Source organism: Leuciscus leuciscus (assembly GCF_965113295.1).
Source record: "Leuciscus leuciscus genome assembly, chromosome: 8".
NCBI classification, from domain to species: Eukaryota; Metazoa; Chordata; class Actinopteri; order Cypriniformes; family Leuciscidae; genus Leuciscus; species Leuciscus leuciscus.
Window position 1 is genome coordinate 22,409,289 of NC_138732.1, and position 20,866 is coordinate 22,430,154.

The following is a 20,866-nucleotide window of genomic DNA, read 5'->3' on the forward strand; positions in this document are numbered from 1 at the left end:
GCCATTTTAAGGGAGAGCTCCTTAACCGCAATCGAAGCTAGGGGCTCGAACGGCGGTAGAGAGAGAGCCCTCAAAACTAGTGCTAGATCCCACGGTGGCCCAGGTGTGGCCATGAAGGACACAATCTCTACGCTCCCCTGAGAACTCTGGTCACCAGAGTGTGCTTACCGATCGATTGCCCGTCAACCGGGGAACGAAACAAAGCATGTCCTGACACCATTTTGCAAAAACTCCCCATTTTAGAGCGTAAAGGCACCTTGTAGAAGGCGTGTGCGCTTCCGCAAGTGTGCGTCCACACCAGGAATGGAAATTAGCGGGTAAACTCGCTTCACCTACCGGCCACCGTGGCGGGTAAATAAAAATAGCATACTGTTTCACATGGACGGCGGACACTTTTAGAGGAGGCACACCTTCAAAAAAATGTGGCGTTACATCGAAGGTCAAAAAACGTTTTTTTAAAGAACGATGGAGAAAAGCAGACAATGGGGAGTCCCGTGATTGGTTAGTTTACGACGAGACAAGGTGGGCCTTAAATTAAAAACGTTAAATTAAAACCGTTATTCAATCACTGTTTAACCTAATAAAAATGACTGATAAAATAACAGATTAAAATATAAAATAAAATATAGATTTTAATAGCTTGATGCTCTTTAAATATTTTGTTGCATTGTAAAAAGTGTCGGTGCATAGGACGGACCTATCCGCGATCGCTCTCCATGGTTCTGACCAAAGAAGAGCGCTTTGGAATCTCCATTACGCATCATAACGTTGTCTCTTAGTGCGCTACGAAGACTCTTGAGGTATAACTTAACTAAAGGTACCTATACTACCACTAAAGGTATACCATTGCTAGGCGTCTTCAGGGCTATCATCCACTCGCGAGGCAGAGGCGCTGGCGCCCTCCCAGCAACGGCGTTGTTCGCCGAGAAAGATATGATACATCATGAGATGCGCAAATATGTCTGGAGACATGACATGTAAGACATGATTTTGACCACTTCATTGAGTTTTGTTTTGTAGAAAGGCTCTTTTTAAAAGATTTTCGTTTTGTATAAATTGTATCTTAATTTTGATCAATGTTTTATCAACAAATTGCCTGTATTTAATAAATAAGAAGAAAATATATAGCAGACAATGTAATAAGGCGCCGGCATGATCACTTGCATTGCATGTGAACTGGAGGGCGCCGAAACTCAGCTTGTGCCTCACAGATTTGAGAAATATAGGCTATATATTACAGAAAGCTTGAAATGTCTACTTTTAAACGAAAATATTCATACTCTGATTGTGAAATCCATATGAAATGTGCATTTCTCTCTGGCGTTCATGGCGAATCCGCAAAACACCGGTTTATTAATAAATAATTAAATGTCTCCTTGCTATTTTAGACACATTCATTTTCATTACTTTTACCGGTTCTTTGTGGCAAGCTTTATGCGTGCGGTCGTGCGCTTGAGTGCGGCTATGTTACGTAAACGCGCATCCTGTAGGCTATAGCCAATTTAAGCATAATTAAAATAATATACAGGGGCGATTTGTCCACGAATGGCTTAAATGAACAACAACTAGTCGACTAGAATTTTTTTTAAGTCGGAGGCAGCCCTATTCCACATATTTTCGAACCAGGATCAGGCCATTCTGGGTTGAGCGAGCGACCTTGCGGAATGAGCGAGCGGAGCGGAATATTCAGAAATGCGCTCTCCACTCACGAGCTCTGATCGGAACAAACCCGTCTGCTGAATTTGCGCAGAAACATCAAGATAGTCATAACCAGCTTTTTAAAAATGTTAAAACTAAACATTTAGACTATTTTAGCACAAATTATGATCTTATTGACGATTTTTATAGTTCTTGACAAAATTAGAATATATTAAACGTTTTTTTTTTTTTTTTTGAAGACAAGTTTTGGGTGGGCCTGTTGAAAAGTGAAGTGGGTGGGCCTACTAACGCACCCATAATGCCTTGCCTGGTGTGTGTATAAGAACGAAAGAGAAAATGTCAGTATTTAATTGAGACTTGAGATTAAATAAACTGCTTAAGTATTGTAGATCTTATAGTATTAATTTTCACATGCAGTTACACATTGTAGGTTAAAAACAAGAAAGTGGCTGGTAAAAACATTGAGTGGCTGGTAGATTTTTAAATCCACCAGCCACAGTGGCCTGTGGACAAAAAAGTTAATTTCCATCCCTGGTCCACACACTTGGAAAAAGTGCGGGGGGCTAGGGCCAACCTGAACGAAAGCACTGAATACTGGTATGCCGTGCCTTCAAAAGCAAATCTCAGGAAGCGCCTGTGGCGCGCCGCTATTTGAAAATGGAAGTACGCGTCCTTTAAATCCACTGAAGCGAACCAGTCCCCGGGACGGATCTGTGCCAGGATCTGCTTGTGTTGTCATCCTGAGCGCGCGCTTGTGAAGTGCTCGGTGGATGGGTCTCAGGTCCAGAAGTCCTCCATCCTTCTTTGGCACCACGAAATAGCGGCTGTAAAATCCGCTCTCCTGCTCGCTCAGAGGGACACACTCTATCACTCCTTTCTCGAGCAGACTGAGAACTTCCTGTCTCAGAAAGGGGACGTTGCCATTGGCGACGTGTTTTGATTGGAGCCCCGCCCCAGCGAGGCTAGAAGCACTGGCGGGGAAACGGCTCGTAGCGGGGTAATATTGGCACTCTCGCGTTCTCGCGAGGCCATTATAGTTATGGGCTGTGACTCAGCGCTGCTCTGGGGCAGGGCGAGTGACACAGTGTTGGGTTTAAGAGGAGGAAAAAGCTATTTTTTGTGAAGGGATACATGTTTTTATTTTGAAACTCACACAAATAGACACAGCATTTACACAAACATTGCATTTGTCACCTTCAGGAACACAGGGGAAACAATGCAGAACACCGCGCTTGAGGGCGGGGCCTCCAGCGAACTCTCTCCTCCTCTTGACCGATCCGTCAGGATGAAGGCTTGGTAGCAAAGGATGGCGCGCTGACTTTCTCGTGGCGCGGGCTTCTCCTCTGACCCTGATGCTTCCTCCCAGGCCCTGTCCACTGCTTGCGGCGAACATCCGGTTTGGGGTGGGGTGCCGTGGCGGGCTCTCTAGCCGGTCCCTGAGTGGGGCGAGGCGCAGAGGAAGAGCGATCTCGACGAGGGCTGGAGGGAGCGACGGGGTGTCACGTGGCTCATAGTTTTCGCGCGCTCCTGAAACGCTCCGTGACTGACTCCACGGCATCACCAAAGAGGCCGGAGGGAGTGACTGGAGTGTTAAGGAGCGTCTTGCGGTCCGCGTCCGTCAGGTCAGCTAGGGTTAACCATAGGTGCCTGTTAAGGACGATCATAAAACCCATGGAGCGGCCAATGGCCTGGGTGGAATCCTCTGTCGCTGCGCACAGATCCTTGATGATGTCAGAATCCGCGACGCCGTCATCCAGGGACTGTAGAAGTTTGGCCTTGAACACCTGCAGTATGACCATGGAGTGAAGAGCAGATGCTGCTTTGCCCGCAGATGCGTAGGCGTTGTCAGCCTGATGGGCAGTGAATCTGCACAGCTTGGGCGGCAGGCTAAGATCCGTGCTCAGAGAAGAAGAGGACGGGCACAGGTGCGCGTGCGGCGAAAGCTCGCGTCCGTGAAGAGGACAGGTGAGCGCGATGGCAGTGGACCTCGTCAGTTATAGCACAAACCATTTCCCTCCTGGTTCTTAGGGCGCGCACTGGCAGCTCGCCGCAGTGGGAGTCCGTGAAGGCCGCCTCGGAGTGGGCGAGGCCCAGGCAACAACAACAACAACAACAACCTTTATTTATAAAGCACATTTAACACAATAAAAATTGATCCAGCTAGCAGGCAGGCGACGCAGAACTCATGTTCGTCGGGCGGGTCGATGGGGCCCGCTCAAATCTGGCAAGTTGAAGCCATCGGATGCTTAGAGAAAAATATCACTAGTCCTCCTGGTGCAGCTTCCACGATGGAGAAAAATATCACTAGTCCTCCTGGTGCAGCTTCCACAAACTGCCGTTAACCCATAAGATTTCAACAAAAGTGGAGAAGGGAGGAGTTCCCGTAGCGTTGCTACGCAATGTAGAGTTACCGCTCTCGAAAGGGAACAGCTTACAAATCTAAGTGATGTTTTTTTAAATGTAAAAAGGCAATGAAAGTTTTCTGTGACGGGTAGGTTTAGGGGTAGGATTAGTGTTAGGGGACAGAATGTACAGTTTGTACAGTATAAAAATCATTGTCTATGGAAAGTAGTGTTGCACGGTGCACCGATACTTCAAAAGTATCGCGATTCTCGGAAATTAAAAACGTCACGATTCCTAAATTTATTAGTATCGATACTTCTAAGAATGACCGCGTTCCAGATTTGTAAGGCCGGCGACACACTGGCTGCGTGGCGTGAGTGTCTCAGCTGCATGGCGTGTTCATTTTTATTTCGGCTCCCATGTTAACAGGTTAGAGCTAGCACAATGCCTGCGTGAGAAGCGCGGAAAACGCGTGCATGCTAGAAATAGAACCGACGCCTATTTTTCACGTGACACGCAAGCGTGTTGGAAGCGTTTCCAGGCAAAATAGAATAGGAAAATATGTTTCTATGTCATTTTGACACAAATACATAATAATAAATGACATTTTGATGTTTGAAAGTCTCTAGGTTTTGACATAAATGCAGATTTATGTAATTAAAAAAAATATTATCGATTTTCAAATACTGCACCTCTCCATACAGAACGAAATATTCTGTAGCCTACACTGCCGACGTTGTCTTTGCTGCTATATATTTATGTTTAACATGAAGTATAGGCCTTCCACAACTCTCTCCCCATATGTCAAATATATCACCAATGAGGCTTATCAACATTGTTTAATATAATCGCTGTTCATATTTGTATTCAAAGTTCAGAATCAAGATAAAGTTATTACCGGTAACTCTAATGTTTCTTATGATAAATGAGATAATGCTGCTATTTTTATTTTATTAATTTTTTTACCTTGAATGTCATTGCTCTAATTCATTTTTTATATTTTTATATTTCATATTTTGTTCAAATGTTTAATATATCTGCTGTTCATATGTTCATTTATTAGTGTGTTATATGATTAGAATGTTGTCCCGGTTTTAAAATAAAGCACAGCAATGATATTTGAGAGTGTTTCTCCCTTTTCAGGAAAAGTATCGAAAAAGTATCGAAATCGCAATTCTTGACTTGGTATCGGTATTGAAACAATAATTTTGGTATCGTGACAACACTAATGGAAAGTCCCCATAAAACATGAAAACACAACATGAGGTGGTGCAGTTTGTTCTTGCCACCTAATATGAGTGTTTTCCTAAAGCAGCCAATATGCAAACTGACTGTGGTTTAGTCAACAGAGAGGCCCAGTGAGGCCTGATATAAAATGCTTGTGGTCATGTAGATGAAGAAAAACACTGTGTTTTCCGAATGCCTGCTGCCACATGACACACCCATTGCAAGAGGAAAACCTGTCAGAATTGTAAAGTTTATTCCACTCTGAGGGGAGATGATACGTCCGAAGACATTACAGCAACATAAAAAGCAGTGTCTGTGGTCATCTGACGTAACAAAGACAATTTCTGCAAGAGCTTCCTCAAGAAGCTTTCAAGTCCAGATGGGGGAAAATTATTATAATGTGGAGAATAAATCAATTTGTATTTTGCTGGAGTGTGGTAATTTTTGAGAGGGAGCGCTCTCAGAAACAGTCCTTTTCATTTCATGATGAATTCATTCATTCTAGTCAAAGAGTCTAGTGCCGCCTGCATGCCTTGAATGCTTCTGAGACATTCCTGCCATTCTTTTCTCTTTTTTAAAATTTTATTTCAGAGGATGAAATATTACAAGCTGCTGATCAACGGTTTGAGAAGCCTGGGTGAAAGAATGAGGGTAAAACTCTAGCTGACAGGAAGCACAATGACATGAAGGCTGCTTACATAACAGATCATCATCAACACATCAGCATGAAGATCCAGGGGAAACGCATCACCGCCCCTTTTTTACTCCGTCTGTTGACTATCTGAGGTGGGCGACAAGCTGCCTCCACACGCCCTCATGCGTCGGAAACACAGGAGATGGATCAGATCGGCTTTCAAGTTAGATATGTTAATGACAGAGGTGGGAGTAAGTCACACATGTGCAAGTCACAAGCAAGTCTCAAGTCTTAACCTTCAAGTCTCAAGCAAGTCCAAGTCAATTTTGTGAAAAGCAAGTCAAGTCAAGTCAAGTCACTGCTTTATGTCAAGCAAGTCAAGTCAAGTCGTAGCTTGGGTCACAAGTCACTGGCAAGTCATACAAACGTTTGATGATTTCACTGAATTTATATATTAAAATAAGTTAAAACTACAGAAGTTGTGGACCATGGTTTTATTTGCAACATTTTTTTTAAATATGCATTTCCACATACAGCTGAGTGGTTACTACAATAAAAAAAAAAACAATAAAAAAAATAAATTCAAACTACATAGCCTAAAATGTAAATGTAACTGAAATTAGGCCAACATTAAAGCATGATAAAATAAATATGCCTCAAACATTGCAGAAGACCATTAAAATGTATTAAACAATTCACAATTCAAGTATAATGGTTCCTATGCCACCAAATGGCATTCTTCAAACTGGCATCCCCTTTATACAAGTTATATTATTTTTAATTATGAAGTTAAAACCGCCAATAGGTGGCGCCAAATCACCGTCTTAATGTACGAGTCATACAAGCATTCATTCAACTGATTTGTTCAAAACGGCAGATTCGTTCTGGAACTAAGCAACTATATGTCACTGAATCACAAATACGCATAACTCTTTCTGTGGCTTGTTTGGAACTATTGTCATTGGAGAAATAGAGCAAAAACAGAGAATATTTGGAATATTATGTCTAAAATGTCACATCACAATATTCACTCTTTGTTTACTGAACTGTTTTATAAAATCATTATCACATTTGCAATCGCGCCAATATTCTGGAAATATTTTTTAATAGCATATGTTATAGGCTAATTATAAAAATAACTCATACTAGGGCAATTTTTGAATTTTGGGTGCATATTAATTCTGCTGGCATTTTGCCCCCAACCCCCTGATAACATCTAACCCTGCTTTAAGAGAAACATAAAACACACAAAACATTAACAGTTTTCTATGTTGTTTTTCGTCATTGGAAAGAACGACATATTTGGCTTTAAAGCATGATTTGAAAGAAATGTGGCAAATGTTATACAAAACATATGCCATTATCATTTGAATATTGACAACATTAAGCTACATTTGAAAACATAATTGTGTATAAAGAGGCATGCTGTTTTGACCAATATTCTCTCTAGATTTAACGATAGTCAAATTAACTATAACAAACAGGTTAAACAAGCCATAGCTTACTTTTAGACGTGGTGAATAAAGTTCGACTGTTCGAGGTTGTGATGGTCGTCCGATATCCCTTGCCAGTTATTATGCGTACAGCAAATCATCTTGTATGAATATGGTCAATTTTAGTGTTTATATCCAAAAAGAAACGATGCTGGGAGATGTTATTGTATTTAGCGCGCTGCCGCGCTCACCGCGATGTATGTTTTTCCTGTGCTTGTGCAGCGTCACGCAATCGCGCAGAATCTGATGACTGGCGTCAATGGTTCCGTTGCTTTCATTTTGTTCATCAATTGATGTTGCGATGATTTATATAAAAATGTATATCAAGTCATTCTCGAGTCATACAGTTCAAGTCAAGTCAAGTCTCGAGTCATTGGATCTCAAGTCAAAGTCAAGTCGAGTCATTTTCTTAATTTAGTCAAGCAAGTCTCAAGTCCTTAAATTTGCGACTCGAGTCTGACTCGAGTCAAGTCATGTGACTCGAGTCCCCCATCTCTGGTTAATGAAACTTTCAAACACATTCAACGGATGGATGCTCCAAAATATTTAAATTGGAGGCAGGGTTAGGTGACATTGAGCCAATCAAGCCTCTGAGAAGATACAACAAAAATAACAACAAAAGAAACAATAAAAAGTGTGGAAAAAAAAGAGAAAATGTTTGATTGCAGCAGAAATAGCAAGTGGTTGAAGTTCACAGGAAGCTGTGGAGCTAAAGACAGATGGGCTGTACAGTTCTGGTTGGTTTATAAAACCTCCACTGACTTTCATCTGAGTTTGGGCTGAACCACAACGTGCACAAAACCACAAACAGAACTTTCTGACTGTTCTTAAAGCATGTCTGTTCCTGTTTTAGAACAGTTTGACCATGTCCTGATTAGCACTGTGTAGCTATACACAAGTTGGTTTCTTGAACAACCAGTGGGTGCTACCATGATCACCCCCTATTTCCGTTGGCCAGTTTTCTGTGTCTGTTCATTGCACAGGTTACACACCACTGGAGCCATTTGAAAGCTATGGAAGCTTGTTTCCGACAAAGAATAAAAAAGAAAAAATGTAATTGTGACTTTTAATCTCAGAGTTACGTGATATAAAGTCGCAATTGCGAGTTATAAAGTCAGAATTGCATGATATAAAGTCGAAATTGTGTTATAAAGTCAGAATTGTGAGATATAAACTCACAATTCTGACTTTATAACACAATTTCGACTATATATCATGCAATTCTGACTGCATGATATCTGAGTTTTGTTTGAAAAAAGTATTGGTTTTCCTTAATTGGATTTTTTAACTCACAATTGTGAGTTTATCTTGGAATTCTGACTTTATAACATGCAATTTTGAGTTTATATCTCGCAATTCTGACTTTATAACACACAATTGCGACTTTATATCATGCAATTCTGACTTTATATCTTTATATGAAGAGTTCAGATGCAAAAGCCTCTAAATGCCATTTGAAATTTTCTTATAGAATGATCATTTTTATCAAGCATCTATATTTAAGTTCAGTAATTTCACTTAAATGATAATTAATAGGTAATCTTCATTGCCATTTAAGTTAAATTATTGAATTTAAATATACGAGCTTGATAAAAATGATCATTCTATAAGAAAATTTCAGATGGCATTTAGAGGCTTTTGCATCTGAACTCTTCATATGTTAACACACAATTGTGAGATAAAAAGTCGCAATTATCTTTTAAAAACGCTTTATTCTGTGGCGGGAACAAGCTTCCGTAGAAAGGTCACACAGGTCCAGTGTGTAAAATTAATATGCATAGAAATTAAACTCAGCAAAAAAAGAAATGAGTGAACATGCCATAGTCCTGCTTTATGCATATGATTATAGACCAATCTTAACATATAGCCTAGATATTTCTGTATTTTATAGAACAGATAGTTGTGGTAAAGGCCTCTGATTTGTAAATAATACAAAACTCCAGTTTTGCTAAAACTCTTGACCTAACAGCTATGGAATAAAATGCCTGTTTACCATTGTGGACTATAATTTCTGTTCCACTGCAACATTCTGTTATGTCAAGGACTATATCTTCTAGCAGAACCATGACATTTTCTGTAATGCATTTGCTTAAATAAAATAAAAATAAAAAATGCATAAAGAATTATGCTAATATTACAATTTTTAATATGTAGTAAATTATTGAGTTAAATAAAATCAACATGCACAATATGGCACACATCTAGTACTCTATATGTTATTTTAAGTATTTTCAATAAATTAAGGACAAATCATTTCTGCATAGTTTTGTATTTACAAGTATAGTGTGTTCTGTACTTGACACGATGTTAAGTGCTTGTCTTGTAAAAAATGGTTATATTTTCTGCACCGCAGCTTCGTCAGTCTTTATTTCACTGTAACTCCCACACTACCGTAGAGAGATGGCAATAGACCCACTTTGATTTTTCTTCTAAGCAAGCACTTCATTTAGATGTGTATGCAATTTTTTTCAAAAACAACAACCTTTAACTAATGGAATAACACATTGTGAATGTAAAATACTCTAGAAAATGACAACATCCTTGCAAAAAAAAGAAAAGAAAAAAACGAAGAAAATAGTTAAGCATATAGAAATAGTTAAGCATAAATGAAGCACAGTATATTTTTATATTCTATATGTTGTTGTGTGTCTTGGTTATTAAACAATGGCTGAGCTGTTGTCTTGGCCATGCTGCAGAACTACAGCAGGCGGGCTATATTATCACTGTTGTTTTTGTTGCTACTTTCAGTCAAACAAAGACATATTGTTTCCGACAGAAATGTGGAGCTCTAATACACAGACCCCATCACTATCATACACAGATGCTTTCACACTGACTAACCGAATTAAACTGCCACAAATGTCAGTTATACCCTCCCCCTGTCCCTAGAGGGATTCTTCAGCCTGCATAACCTCATTCACATACTTGTGACTCACACCCTATAACTTTAACATTTGCACTGTCTTTATTTATTCAACATTCTTAGGAAACAAGCCAAATGATCAATAAATCAGAAGCAACCATGCAACTATTCATTACATGACAATGTTTAAAATCGATTGAGTCAGATTCAGGTGATGCAAAAGCTTACATAATGCAGAATGTGGCTATAATGCATCACAGGAACGTAGGAGTTTATTTGGCGTTTATAGCCGAATGGCTATCTAAAGTTAATTTCCTATCTTTCTCTTAAAATAAATTAGCAAATAGCAATAGAGCCACAAATGTCACAATGTGTAAGATGTTAAAGTGTGAGTAGACCCCCTGTTGTGGATCCCACTGAGATAAAGGCCATGCTGTCCTACCATTGGGCTCTCAACTCATGTCTGGAGTGTTATATGGTAATACTCAACAACAACAACAACAACAAAAAATAATAATAATAATTATCTGCATACTGCATGCTTCCATATATCTACTTATATCATATTTCTATATCACATAGGCCTATATCTATTATATCTATATCTACTTTCAATGAATTTAAGGTCTGGATTCAGATGTGCTAATTCATGTGTGAAAATGATTCTTCATGCCCCCTTCCCAACCATTCTTTCACAGTTTGAGCCTGATGAATCTTGACATTGTCATCCTGGAATATGGCGTTCTGGAATACATGATGCGTCTTCCTATGGTTGTTTAAGAAATGAAAAGCTACACACTCTATCAATTAGGGTTAGAAGAACTGTTGCCAAACATATAACATGCTAGAAACATAATACATTTATATATATATATATATATATATATATATATATATATATATATATATTCCTTAAATGTCCGTCTAGTTTGAACTTGCCGCACTACTATCTGCTCTATCTGCGGAAGCTTTGCGTTTAAAGACCTAATAAAATATTTCAACTCAGATCAATATTTCATGTCTAATTATTTACTTATGTAGCAAGTAGCCGTGTAATAAGCGGGATAATGTACATCCGGTTGTTATCTCAGAATAAACCCCTTCAGGCTGACGCAAAAGCCCTCTGCTTCACGTCAGGGTCCTGATCACCCTGTCGGGATTGATTCTGAGATAACAACCGGCTGAATGCATTATCCCTTACACATAAGCTTCAATGAAGCGACTCAACGTTCCTTCGTTACTAGTTCTAAAATAACGTTTTAGAATTAGTAACGGAGGCTTGGGCTCAACTGTGGCGGAAGGAAGTAGTTCTGCACAAAAGAGGGTTTTTAATGACATTCTGTTGTTGTTTATTATTCATTTACTCACTTGTGCCGTCGTACTGTTGTATAAACGCAATATCACACTCATAGCCATGCGATTTGGCTGTATATCAGCACGATGTGATTCCCTGCGGCCTTATCGTACTACCCGTGTGATATTGCTCATATGTAAGATTTTTTTTTTTAAATGAACACTCATACAATAATTATTAATTCAATTCTTAATAATACTTCCAAGACTATGTACCTTTACCTGGGTTATGTATTCAAGAGCTGAATACGCAAGAGCAATGTTCAATATATTACAGGAGACCATGTGGCCCTCCTTATTGCTCTGTATAGCCCTGTATAAACTCATATCAAGTTCTCAGTTCAATGAGATTGGAGGCATAGCATTTCCTGAATCCACAATACATATGACAAGAGGACCTTAATTAAAAGTGGGTAATAGCACTATTGCCTTTAAAAGTAATTTACAGAATAGCAGTAAAACAAATAATCCAGCCAATAAAGCAGCAGGAACACTACTATTGATTTTAAAATAAAATAATTAGGTATATACAGCTTGCGTCTGTCACTAGTGCCTTCATGATTGCTGAGGGGGTGAATTGATCTGAAGACTTGCTAGGCTTCCGTTTAATTTAGACGTACACAATTAATGCATTTACGAAAAAAGAATTACAGTCAAAGACAAAATGCAGGGCCAGTAAAAGACTATCTTTTAGAGCCCAGTGAAACGCTCTGCATGAGCTACTAGCTCCACATGTGGTCTCGAACTAAGTGTCTGTCGTTAGCTGTCAGAAAGAATAGGATCACTAGCGACTTTAAATTGCGCAACAAGTTCTGCTAAGGGCTATCTCAGCGCTGGCTTTTAGAGAGCAGATGATTGCAGAAGGCAACGATTTGTTTTATGGGGATGGAAAAGCTTGCTTGATTTCATGGCCTGTACAGCCCTGTGGAAAGCAATAGGAAGTAAAATGTGATTCAAGTTGTAAAATAAGTAATGAATGGTCCACCGCACTTAACCATGTGTTACATTCCTCTCACACACAAATCCAGGTAATCTCAGAGCCTGTAAAAACAAGTTGGCAGTGTGTGCCTCTTGACAGCCTTTGTGTTGCAGTCATGTTGGCTGCATCCAAAAGATGAAAAATGCTGTCTCAGCAGCCATGATATGACCAGTACCAAGGCAAATCTGAATACAAAGGTCACATCCTTTCTACTGAGATACCTTTATCTGATCAATTTTTTAATGCAGCATAGATGCATCTTTTCACTATTCTGTGACAGTTGATGTAAAAAATTTAATGGTGACTGAAATATGCGGTTGGTGGTCAGTTTGTGTGTAGATGAATGGGTAAGGTTTTATAATAAGTATACAGTAATAAAGTACTTACAAATCATTTGCAAACTATTAGTTAACAGTTAATTCATAGTTTATATTTTATAGTCTCTGAATTGTTATGCTATATACAAAGTGAGTTCTTCATACATTGCCACTGTAATTAACAACAATATTATGTAACACTTTAGTTTAGAGTCCAATTCTCACTATTAACTAGAGGCATATTACTTGGCCTGTCACTTACATTACCGGTTACTTACTAGGATATTGGCTGTTTATTAGTACTTTAACATTTAACATTATTATGTGGTTTTGTTAAATAAAAAGCATTAATTTCTAAGTACACATTGTGCTATGATAGGAAGTGTAATTCTGAAAGTTTACTGAGAAAATTTCTTTGGTCTTTGTTTTTTTTTTAATGAAAAGTTAACTGGGCTGCGTTTCCCGATAACATTGTCTCTTAGCGCGCTACGACTCTTAACTTAACTAAAGGTATACCATTGCTAGGCGTGTTCTCCGAACCATACCTGAGGAAGCTGCTTAAGATATACCTTCTTACGTGCGACGTTACCCGGTGTTGTCAGTGGCGATGCTGCTGAATTGGATGAAATCGATGGCTCAAGAATCAATTATTCTCTTGTGCAGAGGCTGCTTCACTGCGTTATGTGAGAAAGCGGTGTTTATAAAAGAAGCACTTTAGAAATAGTTGAAGTTGCATTTATTAGGACTCATGGGATATTATAAAAAATAATCCAAACTATAATAGCCTAGCCTACATATTTTAAAATTGTCTCATATATTGCTGCCATGATAACCATTTAACATTTTTACGTGCTTTCTTCTCTTTCCCATTTTTGTTCGCTGCGGTGGAGCTGCGATGAAATATTGTTCTTGTAAATACTTTCCAGCATTTCAGTAATAAAAGTGTACATCTAACGTACGGTGCTCGGCAGTGATCAAAAAGGATTTAAACAGTGAATTTTGAATCTCTTCCTGTAAACGTGTAAACTTTGTCAAAAAACAGTAGGTACTAATTTGGCCAGGGATTTTTACGCGGGTGGGGTGAGAAAAAACAGTGATATTATGGATTCAGACGGCACTAAAATCACAGACTTACCCCTGTACATTTTTTAAATACGAGCACATGAGAAACAATTAGCGTCCGAATAGGACTTACTGTAACTGACAGTAGCCATGATTTCACTGGCCTTTAAAAGCGCTCTTTAATTAAATTAATAATATAATATATTTAATAATATAATTAAAAATCTAACAACAATTTTATTCTTTGCATGAAAACACTTGAATTAGCCTAATTGAACACTGTCTGGGTATATTAAAACTTCTGAATTATATTCATATAGACCTGCAACAGTGATAAGGTAAAGCTAAGAGTGGTCCAGACCAACTGTCCGAACGTATGACTTACAGAAGGTATACTTAACTAAGAACGTTTCGAGAAACACGTATTATCGATAAGGTACAGCTTAAGGTGTAACTTAAGAACGACGTAGCGTTAAGAAGGTTTCGGGAAACGCAGCCCTGAACAAAATACTGGTTACCAGTTTTAACCTAATTTAAATAACTATGTATTTTTGTAAAATCTTCTATTGTGTTATGCAAAATATTCCAGTTGTTTTTGTTCCTTGAACCGTTTCTAATCCCTGAACTGGAAACATCACCAGCTGGCTTTATATGCAATGATCAAAAAGTTTTATATAACAAAGAGCAATCCACTCACACATATGATATCCGTGGAGAAACAAAAAAAAAGCATTTACTTCAGACAGAAGGTCCACAACAGCTGAAATGATCATGAATGTATGATTGCATAATCAGCATTCACATCAGACTTGAGAAAGTTTAGCGTGGCCAATCTGCTTATAATGTGATTTAGAAGTGTTTTGTTTAGTCTGAATACATTTATGAATCTTTAATCAATTATAAACAAAGCACCTGCTTTTAGAAACTATTACCATTAAAAATGAATAGTCGAGCCTTGGTTATTTAGGATTAAACTCTCTTTAAACATGTTAGTGTATCTTATCTTCTTAAGGCAAAATCAATACAGAACTAATCTCAGGGACCTCTGCTTTCATTGTAAACCGCCAGACCTCACACAAGTCATTAGGAGGCATAATGCGGTCTCACCATGCTGTGAATGGAAATAGCCAGTGAGGGAATTGCTGCTGGTGAGGCATGTGAGATGAATTCTCACGCGTGGACCATTTAAAATGACAGATCATTAACAGAGCAAACCAGAGCGGCTTCAAAGTAATTCGGCAGGCAGCCCCTTGGCCTACTGATGACCTCGACACACAAATCAGCAGCCCTCGCAGGCATACATCAGTCTGGGTGAACCTGGGTGGGTTACATGGTAATTCTGGAATTATTGCTTAATAGTAAGTGGGGTGTTTAAACTTACTTGCGTTTGTAATTCAGTCAAGACAGCAGGGCCTGATATGAATCAAAACTGGTAAACGAGGTTCAGACTAATCTCATTACGTACTCCTCCTACAAGATCAGAGATAAACAGAGGATAAGGTTAAAACAAATCGAATTGTACAGCAGAAACAAGTATCATGTATACACACTACCCTTCCAAAAGAATTGCGTCAGTATGATTTAACAAGGCCTTGTTTTTTAACATTAGTTGTAAAAAAGGATTCACAAGGAAGTAACAGAGTTGATGCATATTAGTTGACATGAACTAATTATGAGCAATGTATAGTTACAGCATTTATTAACCGTTGACTATGTCATTGAATAAAAATACAAATGTTCATTGTTTGTTTGTGTTAGTTCTGTTAACAGATACAACTTTTGATTTAAAATAGTTATTAGTAAATGTAGAAATGAGCATTAACTAAGATTCGTATAGGCTAAATGCTGTATAAGTATTGTTCATTCTAGTTCATGTAAACTAATGTAGTTATCTAATTTTAACAAATGAAACCTTAATGCAAAATGTTACTGATTTAAAAAAAAAGTTTTTAAAGCAGTTTCTTATGCTCACCAAGCCTGCATTTATTTGATCAAAATACAGTAAAAGCAGTAATATAATGAAATAGAGCTGCACGACTGGATAAATTGAGAATCATGATTGTTTGTTTAAAATAGAGATCACAATTTTTTTATTTTTTTTGCCAATTTGTCAATTTTTCCGAATAATTCTCCCACGATTATGAATTGACAAAAAATAAATACATTTTTTTGACTTTATGTTCTGACAAAATGTTAATTGTTGCAGTCTGTTTAAAATAAATAAATAAATCTATTTCTATATAAAAAACTTTTGGCACTCTGGTGGTTAATAAACAAAACTGCATGCGTCTTGCGGAAGAACATTGTAGCCGGAGCTACTTCTCTTTGTTTATGCATAAGACGAGTCACACTGGGATACTCCACTGCGTTTGCCAGAATATAAACGATTATTATAGGTGTACCATAGTTATAAGACAAAAGAAAAGATGGATTCATGATGTACTTGCTCATTCTATAATTTAGTAAATTCTGAAGAAAAAAGTTACATAGTGTACCTTTAAAAAAAATCAGTTTGAATGAATGATTCAATAACTCACTCATAACGTTTTTGAACGAATCTCTTGAATTAATGAATCCATGACAAATACGTTTTTTAACAGTCACTTTTTGCGATCTACTGGTGTAACAATGTAATACAATATTACTTTCAAAAGGTGATTTAGAGGGTTTTCACACTTGGCAAGTTGGCTGTGGTCCGAATCTGAGTGTCATTGTTCCCGGTACCCCTGCGTTGGTCTGTTTTCACACACTTAATTCTATCGAAACTTCACAAACGTGAACGCAACATGATAGAAGACAGAATGTATGGTGTTTCTTTTTCTTTTATTAATTTGGTGCTCTCATGTGCAGCAGAGTGATCTAATGGCACTTGCATCTACTGTATGTGTCACATAAACGTGGCTTTCTGCTGCTTGCAAATGAACTCTTGGAGACATCTTTCACATTAACAATTTTTCATGCGAACCATGCCCTGTTTCGAACTAAACTGCCAGTGTGAGAGAGTACCCTAACTCTATTTTGATCGCCACCGTAGACATCAGTGTTTACAGTATATATCCGAACTATTGGCTTTTATCCCAGTACTTCTGTGATCATTTGAATTATTGTAACACAGAAATAATGATACTGTGTGATTGAAAGTTTCTGAAGCTGTTTGATACCTATACATGACAACTGCTCTCTCTGGCTCAGCGACAGCACAAATGCAGATTTGAATCACTGTGATCGTACTTGTCAAGGGTTTAATAGACATCAAGCAGAATCGCTGTCATATAGGAATACGATTGCGTGGATGTTTGAATCGAGGTCTCGATCTTTTAAAGATTGATTGTGCAGCTCTACGAAATATTACTATTTAAAATCTTAGTATATTTCAAAATGTAATAATTGATAATATTAATAATACATTTTTCATGAAGGAAGGAAGGAAGAAGGGAAGGAAGAGTTATGTATGTCAATGCAATCATTGTTTTCTTGTTTCTACAGCAATACAGTTCATGCCAAAGGGGTACTAAACATCCTACATGTGTCCCAAAGTATTGATCCAGAAGGTCAAAGACAACACGTAAAGAGAGTAAGAACGAGCAAAAAGGGAAGGGGTCAAGTTTTTTCTTTGTTTGTAGAAACAAACATTTATGTACATCTTAAGGGCAGTAAATCACAAAAGGAATAAGTGAGGTTTCTGAATTCACCTTTCTTCTATTGAAATCACCTCAATCAATACTGAGCAATTGCTTCAAAAGGATAAAAGTGTGATCAATGCCATTGAAACAATGCTGGCTAGAGGCTTTTATAAAGACATCAGGTGCGTCTCAATCAGCTCCCTATTTCAGTAGTCAGAGCACTGATCAGGGATTCGGCCATTTTAATCTCAATCACAAAATCCTACCAGTGCACTGAGACGTTCGCTCCCTAAAAAGTCCCACATTACACCATGAAAACCAGGGAGCATCGATGCTCACTGTTCCCTTAATAGAAGTTCTGAAGCATGAAACATAAATCAAGTGAGCCAACTCACTACACATATTGACACGCATTTATTTTTTTTCAGCATAAACACACAACGCTAGAAATGTAATGAATATAATCTAGCTAACATTTATAATTTATTAATGGCTGAAGTGTTGCACGTATGTGTAACGAGCAAAGTATTTATCATAATGTATTTTAAGGCGAGACACTACAGGTGAATAGTACGGTGGCCGAGAGAGCTCAACGCGCTGCAACTGAAGAAAACACATGCAAATAGAATAAAACACCCGCAAATTAAGAAAACATCTTCATCAGTTTTACAACAGATGTGTGCTCCAAATACTCACAACACAACCAAATACAGAAACGCGCTGCAAAAATTCACAACACAAACAAATACAGAAACGCGCTGCAAATAGGACAGAACACAACGGAAATGTTTCCGGGGAACCCAATAAGTGACAGACGGACGGCTGGGACGTGCTTATTGCTCGTGAGCTTTACCTATGCCCTACTCTCTTAAAAGGGCAGACGGCAGAGCCCTTGAATTGGGCACTTTGGAGGGAGCGGGGCACTTGTGTGCCATTATGTTGATGAAGGGAGCAACGAAAGACAACGTAATATTTTCCTCATTATTTTCACCTGGGATGTTCCCATGACAGCGCGTGTCCATCAGCTGAATAGCTGTTCTTACCAGAAATATAGTATTATTGCTGTTAACATAACTGTTGCAAATAAATATACATTTTATACAACAAAGTTTTTAAAATATGCGTTATATCTGTGTGTGAGTGTCCTTGCTGTCTCATATTTGGACCCTAGCTGCATTCTAACATTTCTTATGAAACTTATTTTAACATAACAGCACAAAATGTGTACAATGTAACTGATGTATAGATTAATGTCTTTCCCTCATGTTCGTTTTCTCTCTCTTTATTTATTTGTTCTTTTTAGTATTCTTATGACATTGAACATATTGTAAATACATTTTGTATATTGTATACAAAGTTGTATGTCATAAACGTGTCATCTCTGTATGTTTTGCAAAAATGTTTTATAATAATAAAAGTAGACAGCTGTAAGCACGTCCCAGCCGGGTCCGTCACTTATTGGGTTCCCCGGAAACATTTCCGTTGTGTTCTGTCCTATTTGCAGCGCGTTTCTGTATTTGTTTGTGTTGTGAACTTTTGCAGCGCGTTTCTGTATTTGGTTGTGTTGTGAGTATTTGGAGCACACATGTGTTGTGAAACTGATGAAGATCTTTTCTTAATTTGCAGGTGTTTTTCTATTTGCATGTGTTTTCTTCAGTTGCAGCGCGTTGAGCTCTCTCGGCCACCGTTGAATAGGGTAAAAAATGTAACTAGCAGATATCACCATGAAACTTTCCCAGTTGATTACCTACATTAAGATGAGAAAAAAATGTATTACAAGTTTTCTGTAATTTAATGTTTAAATATGCAAATTAGGCAATATCTAATTAAATATGCACTAATTTGCATATATAAAAAAAAACGAAATCTGAGTATTGGATAAAGCCAGGTTAAAAATAATTTTTTTCATTGTGTTCACATATTAGATGGGGAAAAAATTACAGAGGGATTTATGGATATCTACTTTTGTTATCCTGTAAATCAGAAAATACTGTCAATAGCCTTATAAAAAAAATTTTCGCCATGATTTTTGGAATAAAATGTTACATAAATCAGGCTAGGAATAATATATTTACAAATCCCTCTGTAAATGTCTTCATAATATAAGTAGGTACAAGACTGGAAAGTTTGGTGTATATAGGTGCTACTGAAGTGGAGATTTCGTACTTGGAGTATGAGAGAAAAGTCATTTTGAGAAAACGGGCTTTAAAGATTTATCATCAGCCAATGAGATTGCGCATTCAGCCCTTTTACTTTCACGACTGGTTGCTGATAAAAAGGAAATGACCATATTTGGATCCGACAGCATTGTACAGGAGAGAGAGAGCTTTCCAACGGTGCATGTGATGACAGGGTGCAGACAGCGATCGCGGAGCAGCATGTTGATTAATAACGGCAACTTTTGTTGAATTTATGAGAAATCTACAGACGCAAACAGACAAAGTGTAATAAATGTGACCTAAATGTGTATTTCAGACTTTTTTTCACCACAAGTCTGAAAGAAGACATGTTATTGAAGACAAATATCCCAAAATCTCAAAATTGACCAGTAAAAAAACCCTGATGTTTTTGCCTGCCATGTCTCGCCTTAAATAACATTAAAAACATCAGAAAGATATCAGCTCTTCTGTTTTTCATAAATACCAGTAGTGATGTTGTAAAATGAGGATGTTGTCATGTCAACAGAAATGGAGTCATCAATGTCCCAATGTGTAGTGAGCCAGGGTCCTTACTGTCCTTGCCAGTGCCCGAATTCATACAATATACTGATTCACGACCTTAGAAGATAGAGAGCTGATTGAGACGCACCCTTCGCTTATTTACGCTAACATCTGGGAGGCCATATGGCATATTTAAAAGCTCATAATTCTTTTTTGTCAACAAAACAGGTATGTTATCATTTATACGTTAATGTGGGGGGAAAAAAATCGATTATACACATAATTCTATGCGTTAAAATCACACCCAGCATAGTCTCATGTTCAGCAGGTCAAAGAACGCCCACAAGCTGGTGGGTTCGCTGACCATTTGATGCATAGATTTCTTCATTATTTAAATGATTTTTTTTTTTTTACACCAATCTATCTAAAACAAACATCATATACAAACAAAACAAACTGTGGCTGGTCACTGTGTATGTCAGTTCTCTTCCTGTTTAAGTGTGCGGTTCATGGCCAGAATAAGCTGCAATGTGTGACTGCACCCGGGACTCCTTTAGCTTTTTATATTACTGATCTTTTGGACATACATGGATTGGAAACGCCAACAGATTTGTATATATCATAACAGTTTATGTCATTCATATGATTATGGA

General features: G+C 38.0%; 1 protein-coding gene and 1 long non-coding RNA gene across 2 annotated transcripts in view; one reads left to right on the forward strand and one right to left on the reverse strand.

Moving 5' to 3' along the window:
- The window catches only part of LOC309504277, a 503,575-nt gene that overhangs the window by 163,023 nt on the left and 319,686 nt on the right, over nt 1–20,866 (forward strand). The window lies entirely within an intron of this gene.
- Nucleotides 1–20,866, reverse strand: part of mid2 (midline 2) — a 154,699-nt gene that overhangs the window by 90,575 nt on the left and 43,258 nt on the right. The window contains exon 2 of the mRNA XM_082177273.1: nt 15,312–15,400. The gene's annotated coding sequence lies outside the window, so the exon portion shown is untranslated. The remainder of the gene's footprint in view (nt 1–15,311; nt 15,401–20,866) is intronic.